Raw genomic sequence first — 27,650 nt, forward strand, 5'->3', positions numbered from 1 at the left:
TTTTTTGTCACAATTATTTGGAAAATCAAGATATTAAAACAAAAAAATTGTATTTACAATTTTTTTTTCTACATATTGTCATCAGTTCAGTACAGTGTCATTATATAACTGGTGCGGAGGTGATCAGGGACAGCATGTGAAAAAAAAATAATTTTTATTTATTTTTCTTTTATTACATGTTTTTCTATTTGTATTATTTTTTTTAACATACTGTGACCAGAGCAATACAGTGTTACCATAGTAACACTGTACTTCTCTGCAGAGATGATCAGGATTTTTCTTTTTTACAAGCTATGATCGTTTATGACAGTGACAATCACTGTTATAAGCAACATCTTTTTCTGAATGAAATCCATTCATTCATTGTGTACTATTGTAGCTAGCTGTGATTGGCTACAACTAATCACATGGTACAGATGGACTGTGATTGGCCCTGTCTGTACCATGTGATCACTGCATCCATTCACTGAGATTAACACAACAGTTACAAAATGAATGGTATAAATGGAAGCCATCTATTGTGTCCAATTGACATGTGATCTGCTGTGATTTGTCACAGCGAACACATGATACCAGCAACGGACCAATACACTGATGTGTCATCTGCTGTGACTAGTGAGCACAGCAGGTGACATATTGCGCTGCGGCGTGGCCCATGGGGTGCACACAAGGCGCAATTCTGGGAGGATGTCATATGAGAACGGGAGAGCTCCCGCTCAGCCATCATATTATATAAGGCCAGGTGAGAAACTGTTAAAGAGCTATCAATCAGTTGTTGCAGAAAACCACTACCAATAAATGAATACTTGAAGATTGCACAGTTTTATTGATTATTAAAATGCTAGAAGCTGCTGCCATCTTAGCAACCGCCACTTGTAAACAAGGTCACAGAATCCCTGGAGATGTCATTGACCAAACATTATCATAACCATATTCAGCTAATGACATTAGACAGCACTGGGCCCTTTTGCTTGATTTAATTTGTGTAATTAAAAAAAAAATTTAGTTCCTCCTAAACTACATACTAGACCTTTATCTTAGAGAGTGATCCAATTTGGATTTTGTGGAGTGACACCATGTAAAAGATACAAAAAAAAACAAGAATGCAGAAAAGAGTAGGCGGGAGCATGTGCCTCCCCAGAACCATTCCAAGTGATGAGTATAGGGGCCTCTTCCCCTCAGTTCTGGCCCAGCAGTGGTGTGGGAGGAGAGCATATTGGAATCTAGAAGCCCCATTTATAAATAGAGGACCCCCCAGATAGTGTCCATCCCCACTCTGCGGATACTGGTTCACAAAAAGTAAATGTAAATGAAGACCAAAAACCTTTTTAAAAGTTCTTTAGAAAAAAAAGAGATCTAAAAACATGTCCCACAATATAAATCCACTGTCAATCACATTGTCTGACAACATAATCGGCATGGATCTATATCACGGGACAATACTATTTAAGATGGATTTACATTGTGAGACCTTGTTTTGGATTTGTTCTTTTTTATTTTTTTAAAGGATTGTCAAAGGTGTGTAATGTTTTTATTTACTTTCTAATTTTTGTGTGAATAAGTGAGTAATGATGGGTGCTATGTCCCCCTTATGTATTTAAGAGGGGTATGGAATGGAATCTGTTGGACACCCTTATTACTAAAGAGTGCTTTATGAAATCTGATAATCCCTCATCCTCAGACCTTCACAACTGTGAGGCCAGGGTTGTAGGGAAGAGGCCCTTGTCCTCATGAACATGTGGACAAGATGCTTTGCCAGGGGGTTTCTCCTGACAAGGTACCTCCCCATGTTAAGGGCAGCTGGTTTGGTAAGGTTTGGGGGGTGGGGGTGGGTCATGCTCACTGCCTTTCCTATTCCTGGCCAACCAGGCTGCATGCTTGGATAGGGGTCTAGTTTAGATTTTGGGGGGGACACACGTTTTCTTGTTTTTTGCATAGGGTTCCCACTTGAAATTTGGAGAGACCCAATGCCCTATTCTTTCCCTGTTTTTTTTTTTTCTGTGGGGGTCCCCCTTTAAACCCCTGACTAAGAATAAGGATCTGAAATTTATTTTTAGGGGGAACCATTCAGGGACATTTTCAGGATAATTGTCTGCTATAGATGAAAGGGATTCACAATCATTTTGTTTACAAACAAAACAAAGCAGGCAATAAATGTAAATGATGTTTTTTCTTTGTAAATGTCAATGTTGCTGTAGTGCATTATACTGTATATATTAAACAAACACCATTTAATAGGCAGGTTTAAGGCATTCCCCAGACATAGAATTTAAAGGAATTGCACATTTTTCACTTTACTAACATAACTCATCCTTGTGAAATGGTAGTTTTTAAATTGTTTGCATTGATACATTTTACCTATGACATTGTCAAGCTCCCCATGCCTTTTCTTTCTTCAAAATATTTAGCCTATTAGCCTTAAAAAATTCCAGAACTGCATTTAAAATTTGGCTCTCACTTCGGTGGGGTTCAGACTACCATTCAGAGCTTCTGCACAGTTCAAGGAACCTCCCTTGAACTGATCCCAGGTACATCTGACTAATCTCTATTCAAGAACTATGTACAGTATCTCACAGAAGTGAGTAAAGCCCTCACATTTTTGTTAATATTTTATTATATCTTTTCATGTGACAACACTGAAGAAATTACACTTTGCTACAATGTAAAGTAGTGAGTGTATAGCTTGTATAACAGTGCAAATATGCTGTCCCCTCAAAATAACTCAACACACAGACATTAATGTCTAAACCACTTGCAACAAAAGTGAGTACACCCCTAAGTGAAAATGTCCAAATTGGGCCCAAAGTGTCAATATTTTGTGTGGCCACCATTATTTTCCAGCACTGCCTTAATTCTCTTGGGCACCAGAGCACCAGAGCTTCACAGGTTGCCACTGGAGTCCTCTTCCACTCCTCCATGACAACATCATGGAGCTGGTGGATGTTAGATAGCTTGCGCTCCTCCACCTTCCATTTGAGGATGCCCTACAGATGCTCAATAGGGTTTAGGTCTGGAGACATGCTTGGCCAGTCCATAACCTTTACCCTCAGTTTCTTTAGCAAGGCAGTGGTCGTTTTGGAGGTGTGTTTGGTGTCATTACCATGTTGGCCCTGCAGCCCAGTTTTTGAAGGGAGGGGATCATGTTCTGCTTCAGTATGTCACAGTACATTTTGGCATTTATGGTTCCCTCAATGAACTGTACCTCCCCAATGCCAGCTGCACTCATGCAGCCCCAGACCATGACACTCCACCACCACCATGCTTGACTGTAGGCAAGACACACTTGTCTTTGTAATCCTCACCTGGTTGCCGCTACACACGCTTGACACCATCTGAACCAAATAAGTTTATCTTGGTCTCATCAGACCACAGGACATAGTTCCAGTAATCCAGGTCCTTAGTCTGCTTGTCTTCAGCAAACTGTTTGAGGGCTTTCTTGTGCATCATCTTAGAAGAGACTTCCTTCTGGGATGGCAGCCATGCAGACCAATTTCATGCAGTGTGTTGCGTATGGTCTGAGCACTGACAAGCTGACCCCCCACCCATTCAATCTCTGCAGCAATGCTGGCACCACTCATATGTCTATTTCCCAAAGACAACCTCTGGATATGACGCAGAGCATGTGCACTCAACTTCTTTGGTCGACCATGGCGAGGCCTGTTCTGAGTGGAACCTGTCCTGTTAAATCGCTGTATGGTCTTGGCCACCATGCTGCAGTTCAGTTTCAGGGTCTTGGCAATCTTCTTATAGCCTAGGCCATTCTTTTTTTCAGATCCTCAGAGAGGTCTTTGCCATGAGGTGCCATATTGAACTTCCAGTGACCAATATGAGAGAGTGAGAGTGATAGCACCAAATTTAACACATCTACTCTCCATTCACACCTGAGACCTTGTAACACTAATGAGTCACTTGGAGGGAAAATGCCTAATTGGGCCCAATTTGGATATTTTCACTTAGAGGTGTACTCACTTTTGCCAGTGATTTAGACATTAATGGCTGTATGTTGAGTTATTTTGAGGGGACAGCAAATTTACACTCTTGCACAAGCTGTATACTCACTACTTTACATTGTAGCAAAGTGTCATTTCTTTAGTGTTGTCACATGAAAAGATATAAGAAAGTATTTACAAAAATGTGAGGGGTATACTCACTTCTGTGAGATACTGTATACAAATGGTGTTGCTTTATTAATTACATATTCCTTGATTAGAAGGGGTGGGGCCAAGAGTTTGATACATTTTTAAATTCTATTTTCTGTAAATAGCTGTTTTAATACTGAGGTTTCTCATTCACAGATTATTTACTGACCTCCATACAAGAGGATGGTAACCTGAGCACTAACTCATGTTCATCCATTTTAGGCACCTAGAGGACAATCTTCTCTGGGTTTATGAGAGTTCTGTGAATCTGTTCTATTGTGCAGCCACAAGACCCATGATCATTGATCATGGGTATCCTATGGATGTCCTGAATAGGTCTCTAAAATGTTGCACTCACTAGAATAGACAAACTCACCCTCCCCAAAAGAAAAAAAAAGTATGATCAGTGTTTTCTTTGTTCATTATATGTACCTTCTGTGTGCAACTCTCCCCCCAGCCCCTCCCCAATACTTACCTGAGCCTCATCGTAATCCAGTGATGTGCACAAGAGCCTTGGCTCTCTGGGGACTCTCTTGACTGAGACAGCAGTGGAAGACATTGGCTCCCACTGCTATAAATCACAGTCAACAAGGAGAGAGAGGGGGTGGGGCCATAGCTCTGTGTGTAAATGGGCATGCAGAGCAGCGGCTCAGGAGCAAGCTTGCTTTGGTGCTTGCTATGGGGGCACTAGACAGAAGGGAGGGGCCTTGAGTGCTGGCAGGGGACCCAAGAAAAGGAGTATCGGGGCTGTTCTGGGCAAAACCATTGCACAGAGCAAGTAAGTATAACATGTTTGTTTGTTTTTTTTTTATTGCCTTTAATATCATTTTAATACTTCTCTTCAATTCAAATTCAGGATAGAAATACTCCATACAAGAATATTTCAACTCTGATACTAATTTTTGCATTTATATCCTGAAATGCCCCTGTTCTTTGGTTTACGTGGAGAAAACCACTGGTCCATTTAACCCTTTTTGTCAGATGGAAGCGACCTGTGCATCACTGCTAAGATCTGTTCTTGTTCATATAAATACCGAACTGGGGCTGTCCTTGTTCATATAAGTATCAATTCTGAAGTGAGTGTTTGGGTCAATAGGCTTTGGCACAATAGAAACAGCAGGCTGCAAACGAGACTTGGGAAAGTTGGCTACTAAAATGGTTTGGGGCCAAACAGGCAAGAATATAACAAGAATGGTGACCTAGTAGTACCAGACAATTCAGGTGGCAGAAGCTCAACCTTAACACTGGAGGCAGACTTGGCAGCAGGCAGATAATCTACAGAGTTAGACTGGGCAGAAGGCAGAGGGTTTGTGGAGTCAGGCTGTGCAGAAAGTAAAGTATCTGGGGAGTTAAGATGACCATAGATGACCAGTGGATTCATTTTTATCAGTGTGTAGCCATTCCTGTTCAAGGGAAGTTAATCGTTAGATCAACTCCTGTCAAGCTGACAAGTTAAACATTTGCCGATACAGCCAATAGAATGCAGCCACTGATCATTGTCCTCAGAGATTCCTCCATCCAATTTGTTTCTGTAGATGAAGAAATCTGTTGGTTTTGTTTCTATCAGTCCACTGGCTGAACAAAAGAAAACTATCCATCTATGGCCAGCTTTAAGCAAAGCAGGCAAAGGACCAGCTGAGTCAAGCTGGCAGACCAAGTCAAGGTTGGAGTCCCTCAAAAGCATGAGGGGATGCATGACTTCTGAAGCAAAGTTAGGGTACACAGCAGATTTGAGAAATTGTTGAGGACCCTACCTAGCTGAGTTAACAAATCTAACCCAACGATGGATGAAATGTCTTAGAAATATTTTGGGAGGTATTACCACAGTGGAGAAAGGCTGGGGTGCTGAGAGTTCTAGAGAGGAACAAGCTGGACAGGATAATTGAACACAGGACAGGTAAAACATTACCTGCCATCACAGGAAAGGACTGGGCAAAGACTGAGAATCCAGAAACAGGCTCGACTGGAGCAGCTGGTGCAGGAGCAGGATGACGTGGAGCATCAGACATGAAGATAGGCTATACTCAAGCAGCAGGCATAGGAACTGGATGAATAGGAGCAGCTGGCATGGAGACAGGTTGGGCCATGGCTACTGGCGCAAAAAAAGCAACACAGTAGTGACACAAGTGAGTTTCAATACAAATTTCATGAGTATAGCAACCAAGAGCAAAGTGCCTTGGATGATATCACAATGTACATACATACGGCTATGTGTCTCAAGATAAAGAATTAGCAATTAAAAGTGTCATTGCTAAAAATACTTTAAAATGCACAAACAGAATTTTGCTATTTCACAGTCAAAAAATAGAATTTCAAAGTACTGCTTAGACACAATGAACATTTTTGGATGTTCCCTATAAGATAGCAAAATTTCACTGTTTAAGTTCAGGGCCTTGTAACAGCTGCAATCATCATTTACCATTTCTTAGAAAGCAAATACATGAAGAGAAAGACATTTTTTTTTAATTTAGAAAATTATGGTAGCTTTTCTAAATAATATAAATGGCAGAGGTTTATTTACTTATTAATTTGGAGAGGTCATTCAAGGTTTCCCATAGATATCTGCTGTGTACTGTATATTTGCAAGTATTCTTGCTTGAAAAGCATTGGACCTTTCTATAGCTCCATCAAAGACCAGAAACCTTGCTAACATTTTACCAAAAAACTCCAAGGTAAAGCAAAAAGATTATATACCATAGTATTCCTATCTTAAGATTCAATGTTGAAGCCTTTTAGAAATCAAGTCCTTTATTATTGTCATGAACAGATTTAGATGGCAAAACAACCTTTCTTTTTCAGTTTCAAACTTTTTTTGTTCACCTGCAGTAGCAGAAATCATTAGTGAGCAAAAAAAAATGAACACATTTGCCTGTTGAAAAATGATATTCTTCATCTTCAAGCACACAACCTGATTATTAAGAAGCTGCATACAACCTGATTATTAAGAAGCTGCTGCGGGGCCATTTCTTTATCGTTAGCATATGATTCATCCATTGATATTTTATAATTAAAAGCTCTCACACTAATGCTTTATTTCAATGAACTGTTCAAGAATTACCATAAATGTAATTACTGCTAGTTATAAGCGAGTAACTTATCCTCTGTGTGCTTTTTTCAACTTTCTTTTACTATCCTCCAGAGAATGCAGTTATTCATGCTACTATTGTAACAGTGCTATCCCTCATTTTATGAATCCTGTCTAAATGTTCTTGAGTATATCTATTCCAGTTCTACTCCTTCCATTCTCTTGGTCCATTCAGTAGCTGAATTGATTGGTTAATACCCATCCATCCTGACATGATTTTCACTCAATAAAGATAAACATCTGATAATAACATATTCATTCTAATTTTATTTATGAAAACAATCAAGGAAGATCTTTCCTATTAAAACATGATCACATTTTTCATATATAATATAATAATATAATACAAAAATCCAAAAACGTTACATGTGATATGTCTATGTGATATTGTTAGATAGTTACATAATTGTTACGTTTGAATAAAGTCATCAATCCATCCAGTTCAGTCCGTGTGGGTGTGTGTATGCATTTACGACTCTAGCTTTTCATATCTCTGTATATTGGTTACACTGAGATGCCTTTCTAAAGGTTTTTTTTAAATTGTCAACACTTTCCACTGAAACCACCGATTGTGGCAGAAAGTTCCACATCCTTACCATTCTAAAAGTAAAGAAACGTCAGTCAGCAAATACCAAGATTGAACTATTTATATCAATCTCTATATGAACAGGTTCGAAGTTATACTGTTTATCACTATCTGTCATGTACCTGGTTGGAGACTGAATTGATGAGGTTGGCCTCTCTTGTTTCTCCAGCCCAGGCCCCACTGAAGGTGGAACAGATGGTGCTGAGGGACAGGAGGAACACGAGTGATAGCAGCTGTTGACAGCAGAACTTGCAGCAGGAGATACAGGATTGAGATGTCAGGCAGGACATCAGGCTAGGAGCAGATATGATGCACGCTGGACCAGCCGAGGCAGGTACTGCAAGTTCATGGCTTGCCGAAGCTCTCAGCGGGCTTTAGGTAGGACCACACTGTAATGGCTTGAGCAGTTAAGGACAGCTGCAGCAGACACTCAGAAGTAGTATGAAGCCAAGTCGGAAACAGGAGCAACATCACAGAAGTAATCAAGGTCAGTAGCAGACAGGAAACGAGGTACAGAAGTGTAGATGGAAGCGTGGGCAGGAACAAAGCCAAGATCAGGAACAGATGGGCAGAGGCACAAGCAGAATCCAGGATCAGGTCAGTAACAAGCCGGACCAGCCGAGGCAGGTACTGCAAGTTCATGGCTTGTCAAAGCTCTCAGCAGGCTTTAGGTAGGACACTGTGATGGCTTGAGCAGTCATCAAGGACAGCTGAAGCAGACACTCAGAAGTAGTATGAAGCCAAGTCAGAAACAGGAGCGACATCACAGAGGTAACCAAGGTCAGTAGCAGACAGGAAACGAGGTACAGAAGTGTAGATGGAAGCGTGGGCAGGAATAGATGGGCAGATGCACAAGCAGAATCCAGGATCAGATCAGTAACAAGCCGGGTTATCAACAGAAATCAGATACAGAATACAGGAAAAGCTGAAGACCAGTCAGAACTGACTGTGAGAAAGAGCATCCCTTAAGTTGCCTGTCTGGCGCCAAAAACTGTGGATATACTCCTGTGTGTGCACATTCCTGTGGGCCTGCACATGCCTATGCTCATTTCTATGAGCGATGCTATGCACATGTGCATATCTATACGCCAGTTTCCTTACTAGAATTCCCTTACACCACCCTTTGTAACCAATTTTCTATCCAGGCACATACACAGAATTGTCAATGCCAACAGACCTCAATTTGTAAATTAAGCTTTTATGGGGTAACGTGTCAAGTGTTTTGCCGAAATCTAGATATACTACATCCACAGACCTTCCTCTATCTGGATTACAGCTCACTTCCTCATAAAATGTTAACAGGTTGGTCTGGCAAGAACGATCTTTCATAAACCCATGCTGGTTACTACTAATGATACTATTTTCATTAGCAAATTCTCGGATACGGTCCCTTATCATCCCCTCCAATAGTTTACAAACTATTGATGTAAGGTTAACTGGCCTGTGGTTTCCTGGTATGTGTGTCAGCCCTTTTTTGGGTATGTACAACAATTAAAAACAGCCCATAGTCCTTTCTCAAGTAGTGCATATATACAATGTATAACATTTGCTACTGCCACAGGTTCAAGTCAGATCCTACGCATTTGATGTTTGCGGCCCTGATGAATTCGTGGAAAATTTTACTGGGCCATGTTCTTTGTACCCATAATACTGGCCTTTGTGCTTAGGTTAGTGTCTGGGAAGGGCCAAAAGTTGGGGCTTTGTTATGTACCAGCTCCCTCTATTTAAAAGGGTGAGTTCCCAGAAGCCATTTGTCAGTGTATGTTAGAGTAGTTTAGGGTCAGGTGACAGTCTGTGTTGGGGAAATTAGTTGCTATACAGTGCTATATTGTGTTATATTGTGCTAGCATTACTATTGCAGTGTGGTGGGCTACATATTACTGTTTATCTCCCCAGGAGGACAAAGTGGTGTCTGTGGTCATGTGTACACCATCACTGACAGCATGGTCCAGAAACACAGACACACTACATGTCATATGCCGGTGGATGGCAGGGATGGCCTTCTGAGTAAAATAACTGTGGCTGGGTACCTGCTTCTTTGGGGTAGTATAGGACATAAATTCATGAAAGGGGGATAATTTCACAAGTTGAACTGAGAGCAGCTGAAAAGCCAGCACTTTTAATAAGCTAGTATTAATACTTTGGCGATGGGAATGATTTAGAGACATTTTTTCCTTCACCCCAGGGAGATGCAGACACTTACCACAGGAAGGATGTTGCTGGAGACAGAGGAATGGGTATAGAAGAATTATGTAGAGGTTCCAACCTTTGCTTGCCCTGAGATCCTCTTCCCTACTAATAATAATAAGTTATAATAACTAATAATAAGTTTGATTATTTTATTTCAATGTCACCTGAAAGTGGGCGGGATATATTAGGCATCAAGTAAACATGTTGTCCCTGAACTTGATGTGTTGAAAGCAGAAAAAATGGGCTAGAGTAAGGATTTGGGTGACTTTGACAAGGTCCTTGTTACAACACTGCATCATTTCCCCCCCTCCCAAATATGTATATATATTTGGTGATTTTTGCTGCCTGCATACACTCTGACATTATTATGAATTTTAAGAGTACAAAAGGTTTTTCAGTTTTCCTTACAGCATTCCTAATACCTTCAGAAAAATATAAATTTTTCACATCTTAGTATATTTCATACATACTTAAAACAAAATAAACTCTGAATGATATAGCAAATGCATTATGTCCTTGTTGATGGCATTAGCAAAACATATTTATACAGCACTTGAATCAAGGTTACTTCATAATAGCTAAAAACATATGAAGGTCAGCATATAGTCAGTTTATGGAAACTGGTGATTTCCTGGTGACAGCAGCAGAATGATCAATGTGCTGTATTCTTTTTATGTCTTTTAACAACAAAAAAATCATTGTTAGTCTTTTCAACAAAACAAAGCCTCAAAGATCTGTCCAACTTCATTTTTTTTTTCGGGGGGGGTTGGTCAGATATTTTCCATTATGATTTTACCATTTAATACAACTGTTCCTACTAATAACACATTACATTTCTCCTACTCCTGTTTTATGATGAATGATGCAGCCACCACTATTTTGCAGCTGGGAAATGGTCAAAAACAGTTTCTATTAAAATGAATAAAGTGAAAGTAAATCAAGGGTTTGTCAAATGCACAGTGTGCTGACTATATTACACCATTATTTATAATAATGCTGTATTTTTACTAAGCCGTGGACTTCAACATTTAAGTTATATTATTTAAAGTAATATATATGTGAACTCTCACCTTGTAAAATAACCCATCTAGTTCAAAATGTAAATGAAAGCCAAGGCATTTGTATATCTATATATCTATATATATCTATATATATATAGTGCTCAGCATGAATGAGTACACCCCAACAGACTTGTCAGAAAACCTTAGACACCAAATCCTAATCAACAAGAATCCAACTACAGTTGAATCTAATTATTCATTAAACAGGTGTCCAGCAGACAGTTGATTATACAAGGGCCTTAACAAAGAAAACCCCTTCCCATTTCATGCTGTCAGCAATGGCACAACATGGAAGAGAAATGTCACAAGGCCTGAGAAAGAAAATAATTTCTTTACACACAAGAAAGGTAAAGGCTACAAGAAGATCAGCAAAGCTTTACTTATCAGTCAGAATACTGTAGCCAAAGGGGCGGACTGACCATTTGGAAACTCGGGCACTGCCAGAGGGCCTGGGGTCAATAGGGGGCCCCATGAGATGCCCCTGGTACCTTTTTTATAGGCTTTTTTGAGTTTGGGCAAGGACACAGGGGGCCCCATGATCCCCTATTGCCCAGGGGCCCCATAAGTTGTCAGTCCGCTCCTGAGCCAAAGTGATACAAAAATGTAACAAAAGGTGCAACTTCAACCATCTCACATAGACATCCAGGTCGCCCATGAAAGTTAACACCTCGACAGGAGTGTCTCCTGATGAGAAAGGTTGAAGAAAATTTCCATGCAAGTTCACTGTAGTTAACTAAAGAAGTAGAAAGCCAAACTGGGGGTGTTGTTTCCCATGGCGTACACTGCAGAGGAAAGGCATGCATGGGTGTCATCTTCGAAGGAAATTATTTTCTCTTTCTCAGGCCTTGTGACATTTCTCTTCCATGTGGGAATAATGCCCTTTTATAATCAGCTGTCTGCTAGACACCTCCTTAATGAATAATGAGACTCACCTGTAGTTGACTTCTTGTTCATTAGGATTTTGTGGTCTAAAATTTAGCGCTTCTCTTAAGACTTTCATTGGGGTGTATTAATTTTTGCAACGTGATCTTGAATGAATTTGTTAGGAAAAATACTTTTTTGTGTGTGCAAATTAACAAATCTTGTTTGCCCGCAAATCAATGGCCCGCATTTCCTATAGAAAATGTTGATTCTGAAAAGAAAGTAAAGGTTTTCTGACAAATCTGTTGGGGTGTACTCATTTATGCTGAGCGCTGATATATATATATATATATATATATATATATATATATATAATGTGTGCATGAACACTGGGACATCAGGAGGACCAAAAGATACTAATCAGAGTGGCTAAAGCTCCAAGAGAGAACCAGGAGGCTGAATGTCATGTTTTTTTCAATGGTGAGAACCTCCTGTGTGGGAAGACATACCTGTATGAACTTTACTTTTTTAAAAATAAAAGTGGGCTACCAACCCCTAAATATAACTCCTGTCTGCCGTGGACTCACTAAAAAGAAAGCATCATAAACGAGAGCTAACTACCCCATGCCACTATATAAATATATATATACATACTGTACATACATACATACTGTACACCACATTATAAATACTTTTTAATTTTTATTTTATAAGTGGTCACATAACCTGTGTTCTGAGCTGCATAAAGAGCTTACAGAGGTAGGGTTGGAGACCACAGGGGTGGGGTGTTAGCAAGAGGCCGAGAAACAGCAATACACTGATTTTCCCAGTGATTAGCTGTTGGGAGGGGGCATGTCAGGACAAGTCTGACCATTGGAGGACAGGCTGGCTGTGCTCCCAGTACAACCAGAAAACTGACCACATTAATATGAAATGTTAGGTAACATACAGTTTAACTTAAAAAGAAAAAAACCTGTAGGCAGGCCATTCATTTCAACAACAAACTTCCATAAGATTTTATGTGCATTTACTTTATTTTTTGCATGGTAATTACCTGTAAAAGCCTCCCTTTTCTAGACATCCAAATGACCTGACTGCTGATGGACACCACCATCTTGGATTTAATGTCATGAAAAAGAGAGAGAGGTGCCTCTATGTGCAGTATAGACAATTTATTAGTGAACAATAGATAAATTGCACTTACAAGACAAATAGTTTAAAAGACTCCTCGTATGGTGTATTAAGGTCCAGGTGAGACATCCAGCCGTCCAGCAGCAGCTCTGTCTATAGGATCAGGAAGTAAGTCGGATGTTGCAGTACTTAAATGAGAGAGGGATAAGGAAGGGATATATCTAAATTTGTTGGAGGAAAGGACTACTATTGATAAAGTATTAAATCTAATAGGCAAGAAGGTGCAAAAAAAAAAAAAAATAACATGGAGTGGTGGGAGCTGCCCTAGGAAACATTTTCCAAGGCAAAAATAACTAAATATTTTGATTCCTTTTGGCTAGGAGTAGTGATTTTTTGAAACTCTGAAAGTGAAACATGAAAAATGCCCAATTCTTTAAATAACATGTCTGGGGGGAGCCCTAATCCTGCTTTTGTAGGGCACATCTCTGTAAAGTACAGAAATTGGTGCAGAAGCACTAACATTAACAAAGAAAAAAAGTTTAAAACTGCTTGCATATTACATTTCAATGTTGCCTTCTTTTTGTTTTTTGTTTTGTTTTTGTTTAAATAAATAAGCTGGCAATAAATTGCTTGTAATTTAAACTGTATCATATTTTATTTGCAAATATCTGTAGCACATTCTACAGTAAGAAAGAAAAAAAAAAGAATTGTGTAGAGTCATCACAAAAAATACATACCAAACCCTTTGACCTGGTAAGGATTTTAAGGGGTATATCACACAAAAAAAGTGTGTGGTCCCCTAAACATTAATAACAGACTAGTAGTTCAGATATAGCCTGGATGGCCAGGAGAGTTGGCTGGGGGAATTGAGCATGCACCTTCCCTCCTGGACCATACTGTGCTAAATGTGCTTCAACATGGAGGGTGTCTAGCTAAGTGGCACCCTTCTGGGAAAACACCTTGTCCCCATGTTGATGAGGACAAAGGTCTCTTCCCTTCAACCTTGGCAGATGGTTGATGGTTGTGGTGGTTTATGAGTGGGAGTTATTGTAACCTATAAATAAAAATAAAAATTAAAAAATAATGTAGCGCTACTCACATAATAAACAAGTGCATATAAATATATGTACCAAGTGTATCAATTAGTGAAAAATGCCAAATCAACTATTGACCAAGTGATTTCATGCAAAAATCCAAACAATTATATGTGAACACAAAATGTGATGGTGATAATTGTTAGAAGCTTTCCTTAACCTAATATCTAATATCTTCTTATTAACAGTACTAACATAAGTATGAATGAGTTGGATCTTAATAGAATAATTGAGTTATTATATTTATATTTGTTCTAGATTGGGAAAAGTAAGTAATTAGACTTCATAGTCTGTGAATATACATATGAACATATATCTTGGGTTTTTCCTTTACATTCAAGCCACATATGAGAGCAATTAGCTATCCCTTCCCCCATCCTCCCCTATCTATGTAAGAGATAAAGTTACACTCAGACTTTGAGAGAAGTAGATTGGAGGTTTTGTTTTAATACCTCTGTTGGTGTCAATTATCTTAGTGGGACTACAAGAGAATACCAACCCACTTTTAGGAGATGGTGGGGGCTGGATTGCTCTTTCAAGAGCAGAACAAAGGTTTGAGTCTCACTCACTCTATATAGAAGCCTTGATGCGACAGACATACACACACATATACATATATACAATCTTATTATCAAGAACTTAACTATATTTTTTGGACATTATTTAAACATTCTGTATGCCAATATTTTATTTCTAATTTTATGCAACATTATTATTAAATCATCTTTTTGAGTTTATGCAAGAAGTGGAAGGACTTTCTATCTGAACATTTCTCATCAATACAAGTTAATAAAGTATCGAGACAATACGATATTTTACAGTGGCGAGCCACCAGTTCGATTCGTTTCCGCCAATCGATTATTTTTTACTTTTTTCTCTTTCACCTTGATGAGAGGGAAGATGTTTGTAAGTCAACAAAATATGAAGTCAAGCTTTCAGGAGAAGTAAAAGTCTGCAACAGATGAATCGTTGGCATAATCGAGAACCTAAAAGCAGAATTGGTGAGAATTTTGCGCAATTGCAAGAAAACGCTGTTCCTTGGTGATGTCATTTCCCGCCAAGAGAGAAAAGACGCGTTATGTACAGAAAGACCTTCTTAATCGGTAAGTAATGGATTGTATTGATGAATTATCTAGAGAGAGTAAGTTAGAATTCAAGAATCTGTCTACATTTGTTAAAGATGATGAACTTTGGCGGTACATGTATAATGAGTGCTTACAGGCTAATATTAAGATAGAAAAATCTAAGTTTTCCTTTAAGAAACTGAGCAAACAAGTTAGAAATGTAATGAAGTTAGTTAATGTTTTTAACGCCATGATTTTTGATGTTCCTAAGACTACTGCTTGTGTAATGAAGCAAGATCAGAACAGTGTATGTGCTAATTGCCAGATTTTGACTGAGCAAATAGATGATCTGCAAAGCGCAATTCAAACAAAAGACATTCAGCTTTTTGAACTACAGAATGATGTAAAAAGAATTTGTGTGAATACGAAGGCAGAGAAACAAAAATCTTTTGTACCAGAGATCCAGTCTGTAGAAGGAGATACTGCCAATCAGGAAGAAATGTTTAAGAGAAAATTAAGGGATAAAGCTGCAGAACTTAATCTTAAAATCCTTGATCAGCTCATGAAACTTTTGAAGGATATGCCAGCCTATGATAAGGACTCCGATGCTTTCCGTAACATGGAGGTTTATGAAAATTTTTGTAATAATTTTTGTTTAAATCAGGAGCAAAGAAATTTTCTATTCTGTTTATGGCTCCCCAGCGTTATGGCACGTAGATTAATCAAAACGCCATATATTGAGGATGATGAGGAAATGCATAGCAATGCATCAGACCAACTGCATCAATTATTGATATTTACTACTGGAGAGGAAACACCTTCTTTGGAAATCTTAGACTCCTTAAGAGTTACGATTAATGATGATCCTTTTGATTTTAAAAATAGATTTTTTAAAGTATACAAAATGATATTTAATTTAGACAATGAAACTCCTTCTATGGTAAATGCTTTTGTTAAAAAATTCAAGTATCTTGATCCAGCATCTTTTATTATTGCTACTGGAAAAAATGATTTAGATCACGCAGCCAAAGTTATAGATACAGTTAGGAGACAACTTAAATTAAACAATCAGAAGAAGGAAAGTTTAATTGTTCAAAATGGAGAACAGAGAGAGACCATGTGCTTAGCCACACCCAATTATGATGATGAACACGTCACAGGCAGGACGAGAGTCTCAGAGCAGACAGGAAATACTATTTGTTTCTATTGTAAACGATTTGGTCATTTGAAAAGAGATTGTATTGATTATAAATTAGATTTACAAAGAAAAGCTTTGGAATTAGAAGACCAAAATATAATTTCTGAACAATCTGCTCCTCCATGTTCCAACAATAGTCTGTCTGAGTTGCCTTATGCCTCAGAAGTTAAAAAGATCAGTTCACTGAGAGTCAACAACAGCTTAAACAATATGGTAAACAGTGCTGTTGTCATTAATAGGAGTGGTTTATTGCCATTGCCGAAATTTAAATCAGGATCAAATCGAGATTCTTCTTCCTTACCGTTGGAATATGTTGCTCCAATTTTATTGGATGAAAGTGGAAGGCCCAAATCAACATTAATTGATTCTTCCATGTACTGTAATGTTGGAAGTATTTGTACAGCAACTGCTGACATGTCTTCAGATCATAAATGGCCACATACAGGAACCAATCTTGAATTGGGACAATTGGTTAGATCACATAAAGATCTTTGGAGTCAAAGCAAAAATGATGCAGGTTTATTTACAGATTTTGAAGTTGACATTGAAGGTAGAGACCCTAAGCCTCAACCTCAATACAAATTGCCATTAGAATCAATTAATCCAATTTCTTCCATTGTAAATGAGTTTTTACAGCAAGGAATTTTAAAGAAAGTACAATCAGTGGTGAATAATTGTATTTGGCCTATCAAAGCTGATAATTCATATTCTTTATCAGTTGATTTCAGGACATTAAACAAATGCATCACAAATAACAAATCTATTGTTCCTGATTGTAACATAATGTCACATCTGGATGCCAAGGCCAAAATATTCTCAGTACTTGAAATCGCCAATAGCCATTTGTCAGTACCCTTAGCTAAGAGTTGTCAATATAAACTTGCTTTTAGCTTCAACAAAGAAACGTATACATTCACAAGATTAGCCCCAGGCTTAGATGTAAGTGATGGAATTGTTCATGAGTATTTGGGAAAAATATTATCTAAATTCTCTAGGCCAGAATGTATTGTCCAGCATGTAGACAAGCTTCTCTTGTCTATACAAAATCTAACTGAACATATCACTCTTTTGCCTGAAATATTTACGTTGTTACAAACAGCAGGATTGAAATTGAATACAGAGAAAGTTCAGTTGATGAAAAGACAGGTGGAATTCCTTCATATGCAAATTAGTCATGGACAGAGACAGTTGTTGCAAGAAAAAGTTAGAACTATTTCTGCTTATCCAATTCCAACAAATCGCATGGCTTTGCATCAGCTTTTGAGTGAAGTAAATCATTGTAAAGATTTTATACCCAATTTTGCAGAGAAGTCTAGATCATTATTTGATCGTTTGAGACAAAAAGATGATGTATTTGATCAATGGGATAAAACTGAGAAAGAAGTTTTTGAACTATTGAAATGGGATTTGCAGAATGCTACTACATTAAATACTGTTGAGTTTTGTAGTAAAATTCCTTTTGTTTTAGAAACCAATGTTTCCAATAATGCAATCTCAGCAACTTTGTCACAATTAAAAGAAGGTAATCAGAAAATAATAGGTTTCTTCTCAAGAACTTTGACAAATATGGAGAAAAACTTTGATGCACATATGAAAAATTGTTAAGTGTTTTCTTTGCAGTCAAGGTAACTGAAAACATTGTGAGGTCTAGTAAGATCATATTACAGACACCTGATTCATCACTGAAACTCCTAGAGGAAGATAGTTCAACAGAAAATTATCGTGAAAATTATCCTATATGGTACAAAACACTGTCTTCCAAACACATTCAGATAGATGTAACAAAAAGACCTTTTCAGGAAAACATACCAACACATGTTTGTACAGCTGTAGGTGAGAAGTTTGTACCTCATGTTTTCAACATAGGAACTGAGAAAAGTTTGAAACCAGTATGTATTACTGCAGATCAGTCTTACACTACAAGAAGTAAGCCAACACAGAAAACAGTTACGCATATTTCCAATTTTATAGAGATAAGAACAAAGGCATAGTCCTTTGTCATCTCTGGGTTGATACAAAACCTTTCTTTGGTTTTGAAACCAAGGTTTTGAATCATGACCAATAATGGAGATGTAGCGTCCTGTTATATTTATTTTTGTTTATTTCTGGTACATATATAGCGTCGTCAATTTACGTAGTGCTTTTTACATATATATTGTACATTCACATCAGTCTCTAACCCTCAAGGGGTGTACAATCTAAGGTCCCTAACTCACAGTCATACATACACATACTAGGGCTAATTTGGATAGGAGCCGATTCTCCTACCAACATGACTTTGGAGTGTGGAAGGAAACCGGAGTACTTGGAGGAAACCCACACAGGCACAGGGAGAACATGTAAACTCCAGGCAGGTGGTGCCGTGGTTGTGATTTGAACCAGCGACCCTAGTACTGTTAGGCGGAAGTGCCCGCATTCTAAAATAGAACACTACAAATCAATAAGAAGTGTTATAATCAAAATATGTCTTCCATGTCATGACTAGAAATGTTTGTGATTGTGATATGTAATATTAACAGATAAATGTAAGAGGATTAATCAATGTAAAATTATCAATGCCAAAATAATGATACTGCATTTCTGTTACAGGAAATGACCTAAGCGTAACTGTTAAAGGAGGAAAACTCAAATATTTCTAAACCTTTCAGATGATAATACATTTTCCAAGAAGAAAATTTATTCTGGAAGAAGCTTTGCAACAAGAATTTCACTCATCATAGTTTTTGTTGTTCTTTTTATGTTCAATAAAGTTATTTTAACTTTACAGAGCGCTAGAAGAAGACAAGGCATCTCAAGGCATCTCATAGAGGAAGAACATATAAAACAATTGACTTTTGACTACTGATGAAATAATTCATTCGTCAGATATACTGTTTTTTTTTGTGTGTACATTTTATTTTGACATGATATGTTTACCATATCAAGATGAGATCAGTTTTCACATGAACATTTGCAATCACACCCTATGTACTTTCAGAAGTGAAAGGGTTAAACTTTTGTTACAACAGAGTCACTCTACTTAGTTAGAATATCTGCCGTTAATTAAGCTAGAGATAAGTTTTTCTAAGGTACATATAGAAAAACGTAGGCAAGCTTTACATTGTTATATGTATGTTTAAAAAAAAAAAAAATCATTTGATATACATGTATGGATTGAAGCTAGGGAACATATGTTATGGTTAAATGTTAATAAGGTAATTTGAAAAATGTATGGATTATAGAACTATGTGCTACACACATTTTGGAGGGAAAATATGAAACATCTATTTTTTTAAGTGACATATTTTAAAGTATTGTACTATAATGTCACAGTTATACATTTATTAAGGGGATGAATTATTTGGTGAAAGAAAAGGAAAATAATAAGGGTAAAAATATTTTTATGTGATACATAACAAAAGGTTTATCAAAAATTTGTTTTCCCATTATAGAATCAAATTGAAGATATGTTCAGATCAATTATCTTAAGATCCAAAAACGCATGAATGGATACGAAAGTGACGAGAATGTGTATAAATGGATTAAGATAAGGAAAATGATTAAGATTCGATAAAATCGATCATTTTGAGAGGGAAATGTTAGAAGCTTTCCTTAACCTAATATCTAATATCTTCTTATTAACAGTACTAACATAAGTATGAATGAGTTGGATCTTAATAGAATAATTGAGTTATTATATTTATATTTGTTCTAGATTGGGAAAAGTAAGTAATTAGACTTCATAGTCTGTGAATATACATATGAACATATATCTTGGGTTTTTCCTTTACATTCAAGCCACATATGAGAGCAATTAGCTATACCTTCCCCCATCCTCCCCTATCTATGTAAGAGATAAAGTTACACTCAGACTTTGAGAGAAGTAGATTGGAGGTTTTGTTTTAATACCTCTGTTGGTGTCAATTATCTTAGTGGGACTACAAGAGAATACCAACCCACTTTTAGGAGATGGTGGGGGCTGGATTGCTCTTTCAAGAGCAGAACAAAGGTTTGAGTCTCACTCACTCTATATAGAAGCCTTGATGCGACAGACATACACACACATACACACACATACACACACACTTAAATCATCTGTTTGAGTTTATGCAAGAAGTGGAAGGACTTTCTATCTGAACATTTCTCATCAATACAAGTTAATAAAATATCGAGACAATACGATATTTTACATTAATAATTGAAAACAATTGATGCTGATTAGATACAATCTTCAAAAGTAATTATAATGACCTAAATCATATGGAAAACATATATATCTCTTTATACAAATCCATTCAGTGTAAATAATATATAAAATCACACGTGCATATAGTGAACATACTATAGTGAAACGACAATACAAAAACAACTAAATAAGTGCTCTTAAAGTCCAATATATGCCGATGGTAACACTTAGATGACACACACTTGTGCTGATATTTGTGTGCAAGTGGATATGACAATCCGACCACCGTCTGGATAAGCCTCTCACTTTTTAGCTTCGACCCTTGTTGATAAAAGTGTTCTTGACCCGCCTGCTGTCAGCATATGTGCATGCAGTAGATCTGATTGTCTCCTGGCGCTCCCCGTTTCTCTCCCAGTCTCAGTGCTGCTGGAGCGGTAGAATGGCACACATGGTGGCCTCACCTGCTGCCTCACACTGACCGCTCTCCCTGCTGCTCAGCGTCCTCGCACCATCTACCAGATGGGACGTATTTGTCCCATGTTTTTAATTGAGTGTATGATCTGATTAAGAACTTAAAACTCTTTTTTTTTTGGTTTGAGTCAAAATATTAGTTCTTATCAACAAACAACAAATGGATCTAGCTTTTTGCCAATTATTTCATGAAATGGCTTAGTGTCAGGGCAGGGGCCGAGGAACAGACAGGCAGGCCTAACAATGTAACGCACTGGCTGACGACAACCACTACCCACAGACCGAAGTCCCTCAGGGCGCGGAGTCTAAGTCCCAGGCTGCCCTTCACCAGGGCCCCTGATGGTGGGGATGGACTTGACGCAGCCAGGAACCAGGTCGCGGCCCCCGAGACACCTCAGCTGCGGTAATGGCCGCCGCCAATGGCATGTAGCTGGTGGAAGAGACAAAAGAGTAGTCAGACAAGCCGGGTCAACACCAACAGGACAAAATAGTACAGGACAGCAGACGAGAATCACAGGTCACGAGCCAGGTTCAGCAACAGAGGGTCAGATCAAGGGAGAATACAAAGAATAGTCAAGTCACAAGCCGAATCAGATACCAGGAGAGTCACGAGAGTCAGAACAGAGTAATAGCAACACAAAGACACAAGACACAAGTGCAAAGAGCATGTGCGGGCCACAGGCTTATATGTCATCAACCACACCCCTCGGGGGGATGGACCACAGAGACCTGAAGGCATAAAAGGATTCCCATCATGCACAGCAGAATCCAAGATGGACGCCAGCACATGGAGTAACATAACCTCAGGGAAAAGGTAGGACCTTGACACTTAGTTAGAGCAACTGAAGTGTACGAACTTTAAAAACAAAAAAATTGATTCTTTTGGAGTTCCAAAATCTTACGGTCCTCAAAGGGTTAAATGAAAGAATACAATACAATACATTACATCACTTCCAAAGTTGTATTCTGTTGCACGAGAATTTTCATAACTTTAATAACTTCTTCATTTTTGATATGAGACTAGCATGCAAAAAAATAACAACATGACTTCCAGTGGATGTGCCATCTACCCTTCCCACTGGGCCTCCTAGGCTGACCAACCTACTGTTGGGTCCAGGAACATGTGTCATCCTCCAGCATCTGGAAGGAGGCTCAACTCCTATTGGTCACGGCAGGGGAACACATATCTCGGAGAGTCGAAGAGGAGGAGAAATGAAGCCAGACCAACCACAGTAACTTATGTTTATCATAGGTATCATTGGCAAATGCAAGCATTTCCTCCATATGCAAGCACAGAAACCCACATCAGCAGGGGTGGGGGAGTGGCTGTTTTCCAAAAGAGGGGTATAAATTAGTGGGCTGTGGATAGAAAGAAACGTAACAGACTTTACTTCTGTGCAGCTATCGAGCCCGATAATATAGAGAGGAGAGCAATTTCGGCAAAGGGGCCAAGGACTCACCATAGATCCTGTCATATACAGCAAAGACTTGTTGCCAGAAGGGTTGTTTTAGACCTTGGTGTAAGGAGGGAGTTCGGAATCAAGAGCAGTGTGTAACACTTTATAAAGGGAGGCTAGGACATGTCTCGGCAGTTCAGAGAGGGAGCACAACTGCTCAAACTCAGTGAGTGGATGGTGTCTGTAGGAGGAGGAGTATAAATGTTTGAAAAATGAGGATAGATATAAAGTGGTCAGCCAATCCTTAGGCTTACCCTGAAGGAGCTGGAGACCTAATTGGAGGCAAATAAAGTTTTGGGCTACGGGCCAGGAGGTGGAAGTAAATGGACCAATAATAGAAGAGCCCAACCCCTGAGGAAGAGCGGGGTTATGAAATAGAGATGATAAGGGAGAGGGATCAGAAAATAAGAGAGCAATGATGTCCTGTTGATACCACAAGCGCAGTATAGCCACAGTCAATGGGGACAGGCCAGGAAAACGCCCAAAGTTCAGCCTGAGCCAAATCTTGTTCTATCATACAAGAGGCTTTACGGAAGGGTCTGGGAAACCAATAAAGCATCTGGGCTAGTAACGTGGCTCTATAATAAAGCTCAAAGTCTGGTAAACCCACTTCGCCTCCTAGTTTCGAGTAAGTAACCTATATTTTAACCTTGAGAACCCCCAGTGCCAAATAAATCTAATCGAAAGGGAGCATAGAGAGGAAGAAACTCATAGGGGCAGCAATCAGCACAGTCTGAAAAATGTAGAGTAACTTAGGTAAGGTACTCATCTTGAGGGTGTTGATGCGGCTGAACCAGGGCAGAGTAGAAGTGCCCCATGAAGCCAGATCTTTTCAGATATGTGAAAGCAAGGGTAAGTATTTAAGGGAATATAGAGCAGTAAGATCGGCAGAAATCATGATCCCCAGGTACGTAATAGCCTTTGGGCGCCATTGAAAAGTGAATTTAGAGCATAAGTTCACCAAGACATGGGCAGGTAAAGATATATTTAAGGCCTCAGTTTGAAGTTACTAAATAAACCAAATCTGTGGAATTCGTGGAAAAAGACTGGGGAGTGAAATAAGTGGCTGTTGGACATAAACTAGAAGGTCATCTGCGTATAAGGAAAATTTGTGATGTGCGGAGAGAGTGCGGATGCCCAAGATTGAGTCATTAGCTCGTATGGCTCTCGCTAGGTGTTCCATTACTAAGACAAAGAGAAGAGGCGAGAGGGGGCAACCCTGTCTCGTCCCATTCAATATGGTAAAGGATGAAGAGACCATACCATTCACTAGGACAGATACCGAAGGACGAGAATAGAGGGACATAATCTGAGTGAGGAACCGCAAACCCAAACCTATCTATTCCAGGGTGAGACGTAGAAAGCGCCAATCAACATGGTTGAACGACTTCTCAGCGTCAAATGAAAGGAGGCAAGCCTTTAAACCATGTTGCTTGATAGAAGAGATAAGATGGATTGTTTTAGAAGTATTATCTCTAGCTTGACGATCGGGGTGATCAGAGTTGGTAGAAAAGGGGAAAGGCGGTTCGCCAAAAGTTTAGCAAAAAGCTTGATGTCCATATTGAGTAAAGAAATTGGGAGATAGCTACCACATTCAGAGGGGTCTTTACCCGGCTTTGGGATGTCAGGGCTCCAGGGTATGACCAGAGGTATGTGAACTGACGAAGGGAAACGCAGGCTTCAGATATGTTATAAACAATATAATTTAGTAACACTAACAATACATAAACGCAGTGCAATACTAAAACATAACACAGTGCAAACGAACCAAACCAAACCACCCACAGATAACAATACATACAATGAAAGCGTCGCCAGGCAGGCCGGGTCAATAACAATCGAGCAGGTAGGAACAGGAGGAGCAGGCAGAGAATAGCCAGGTCACGAGACGGGTACAGCAACTAACGGGCAGGTAGGTACAGGGGGTCAGGCAAAGAATGGTCGGGGTCACAAGCCAGGGATCAAACAGGAGAAGTCAGCAGAGGTCCGGATCAGGCAGGGTCGGCAACAAATCAGTCAGACAGGAACAGGAACAGGAACAGGGATGCAGGTAACAAGATACAGGGGCCCATAGAAAAACACACACCAAGGCACAGACTGCAGGTCTGGCCATCCCTTAAATACACCTGTAATCAGCCTCAGGTGTCTTGGCTGACTGCAGGGTTGAGTCTCTGATTGCTGAGAGCACCCGCTAGCCAGCTCTGGTACTGCAGCCCACAAGGCAGGTGAGTCCCAGCATTATTGGCAAGTCCATTCCTGACAAGGGATAACCAAAATATTGGTGAGCAGGAAAGCGGTTGAAGGCACGTTCAAATCGTTGATAACATTAAAAGCTTGGCCTAGAAGCGGGGCCAGTTGGGCAGCGAATGTTTTGTAAAATCATTGGGTAAACCCATCTGGACCCGGGCACTTACCCGTTTTCAGGGCCTTAATTGCCCCAAGAACTTCCATAGACGAGAAAGGCTCCTCTAGGTCCAATGCATCCTGGGCATCTAGAACAGACAACACCGTCTCCGTAATGTATTGTGACATAGCTGGAAGGGAAAAAACATAAGGAGCATCAGGAGTCACCGAGGACAGGTTGTAAAGTTGAGAATAATAACGCTCAAACGCCGAAGAAATTCCTTTATTATGGTAGAGTTTAATATTGTTAGGCGTCTTAATATGCTGGATCAAACGAAGAATCGGACGGGGGTGACGTACATGCACCAGGTGCTGGCCACATTTATTAGCTAGGGAGTAATAAGTGTTGCGTGCTCTGTCTCATGCAACAAGGGAGAAAGAATCTAAAAGTTGGAGTAAGTCTCTATGAGCGTTAGATAAGTACACTGTGAGCGACAGGTCCAACGTACGATTGAGAGAAGATTCCAGGTGCAAAATGAGTGAAAATAATTGACACATCTCCGTCGTAGGAGCCTTTTTTTAAATGAGACCCGTGTTTAATAAGAACCCCTCTAAGGACACATTTGAGGGTCTACCATTGAGTAGGAGGCCGATAGTGTCCAATGTGTGATCAAGAACAAAATGTTGAATAGCTGCACGACCTCTGCGACACATAAAGAATCTTTGAGCAGGGTGTCATTCAAGCGCCACGAAAAATGACGCAAGGATGATGGTCAGTCCTGAATCGTAAGATGGATTGGGGCATGGTACGACCATAAAAAATTACCGAGAGTGGATGAAGTCGGACAATCAAGAAAAGACTGCAAAACAAAAAAATAGTCTCTACAACTGTATGACTCGAGAGCTGCAGAGTAAAAACTACAGTATAGTCTCGTTCCGAAGGGTGTTGGATATGCCAAACGTCCCTAAATGTAAGTCATGCAAACGCAAGTTAGTTTGAGATAAGACTGATGGAGAGAGGGATGATTTACCCGCAGAGGTGTCCAAGTCTGGCGAGAGAGCCACATTGAAGTCCCCTCCTATGATGAAACAGGGACCCCCAAAATCATACAGCTTAGAGAGGACCGAAGCAAGAAATGGAACCTGATCTCGATTGGGAGCGTAAACGTTTGCTACTATAAAAACAAAATCTTGGAATTTCAATTTGAAGAAAAGGTAGCGACCAGCTGGATCAATTAGGGAGTCCAAGACCTCTGGGCCGAAGGTATGATTAAAGGCCACTGACACCCCCCTAGATCTGGCCTGCGGATTAGTACTATGATAACACTGAGTATAGTAACGATTGCAGAGGACAGGGACACCATCGGAGCAAAATTGAGTCTCCTGTTTATGGAAATGATAGAGCATGTGGCTCCGCTTCTCTGGAGTGTTAAAGCCCTTGCAATTAATAGAGTCATACTTGTCCGTGCTGGAGCAAATAGAGGAGAAGCGCGTCACTGACAGTGCTCCGCCAAGCCCCCGCCCCCCGCGCACCAACCCTCCAGAGAAGAAGAGAAAAAAAAAAGGGAAAGAAAAAAAATAAATAAAAAATAAAGGGGAGAAGGGGGTAGAAAAGGAAGAGGAGTAAAGAAATAACTAGTGGGAAAAGGACATAAAACCGAGCAAGAACAACAGAAAAAGGAAGAAAGTAAGTGGAAGTAGTAGACAGGCGAACTGTCCAAATAACATACAGTGTTGCACTGTGCAGTATACTGAAGGCCTAGGTGGGGGCCACCAGAGGCGCTGTCAGGCACCGCCTGGCAGTGTCTCTAGCAACCCACAGCGTGGGGTTCCTCAGGGCGTGGGGTCTAAGTCCCAATCTGCTTATTCACCAGGGCCCCTGATGGTGGGGATGGAGCAGACTGAGACCAGCTCGCGACGTACGTCCGGTAGTGGTAGAGAGCACCATCAGGGGTGTGCGGGAAATAGAGCCTGACGTGAAGAGGCTGGCAGGCCTGGTAACAGGGACAGATCCGTGCGGGATGGATGGATTGTCAGGGTAACGTAAGGCGTAGTCAGGCAGGACAGGTCAGCAACGTGCGGGCAGCGAGGTACCGGAGAAGCAGGCAGAGAATGGTCAGGGTCACGAGCCGGGTTCAGCAACTAACGGGCAGCGCAGTACAGAGGATCAAGCAGAAGAATGGTCAGGTCAAGCCAGGGGTCAAGCAGGAGACAATCAGCAGGGTCAAGATCAATGCAGAGGTCGGCAACAGGAAGCTTCACAGGATCAGATAACAGGAACAGGACAATAAGACCAAACGGCAATTGACATACCTCCTGTCCCGTTTAAATAGCATGCCCTGCGCTGTCATTGGTGCCAGGCACGTGTCCGCGATCGCGACTGCGCATGTGCGGCCATCACGATCGCCCAGGTCCCGCTGCCCGCTGGCTAGAGTGTGTCGGTGTTCTGAGTATGCGCCGCCCGGCGTATCGCGGCAGAACACCCGACCCCTGACAGGCGCATGTATCTGACCCCGACCCAGGCCTCCCACAGGCAAATAATAACCTTGAGGGAGGTCACCCCTTGTGAGAATGACCCCCTTCTACAAAACGTGTTTAGTAAACCCTCAAACAGGCATGACAAAATAGGCCCCCTCCCCCCAACAAATAAATATAACACGGCAAGAGCAGAACGTGAATTAATCAAACAAGATGAAGGCCCAAAGCCCCTGAGCACCTGGTTGAAAGCGTCACCACAAGCCACAAGAAACATCGGTGGCGGCACCCAGGAATTAGCCTCCAACCACAGGCACAAATATAATGTAC

Source organism: Staurois parvus, unplaced genomic scaffold, assembly GCF_062004578.1.
Source record: "Staurois parvus isolate SC_StPar_1 unplaced genomic scaffold, SC_StPar_1.0 ptg000318l, whole genome shotgun sequence".
Classification (NCBI taxonomy): Eukaryota; Metazoa; Chordata; class Amphibia; order Anura; family Ranidae; genus Staurois; species Staurois parvus.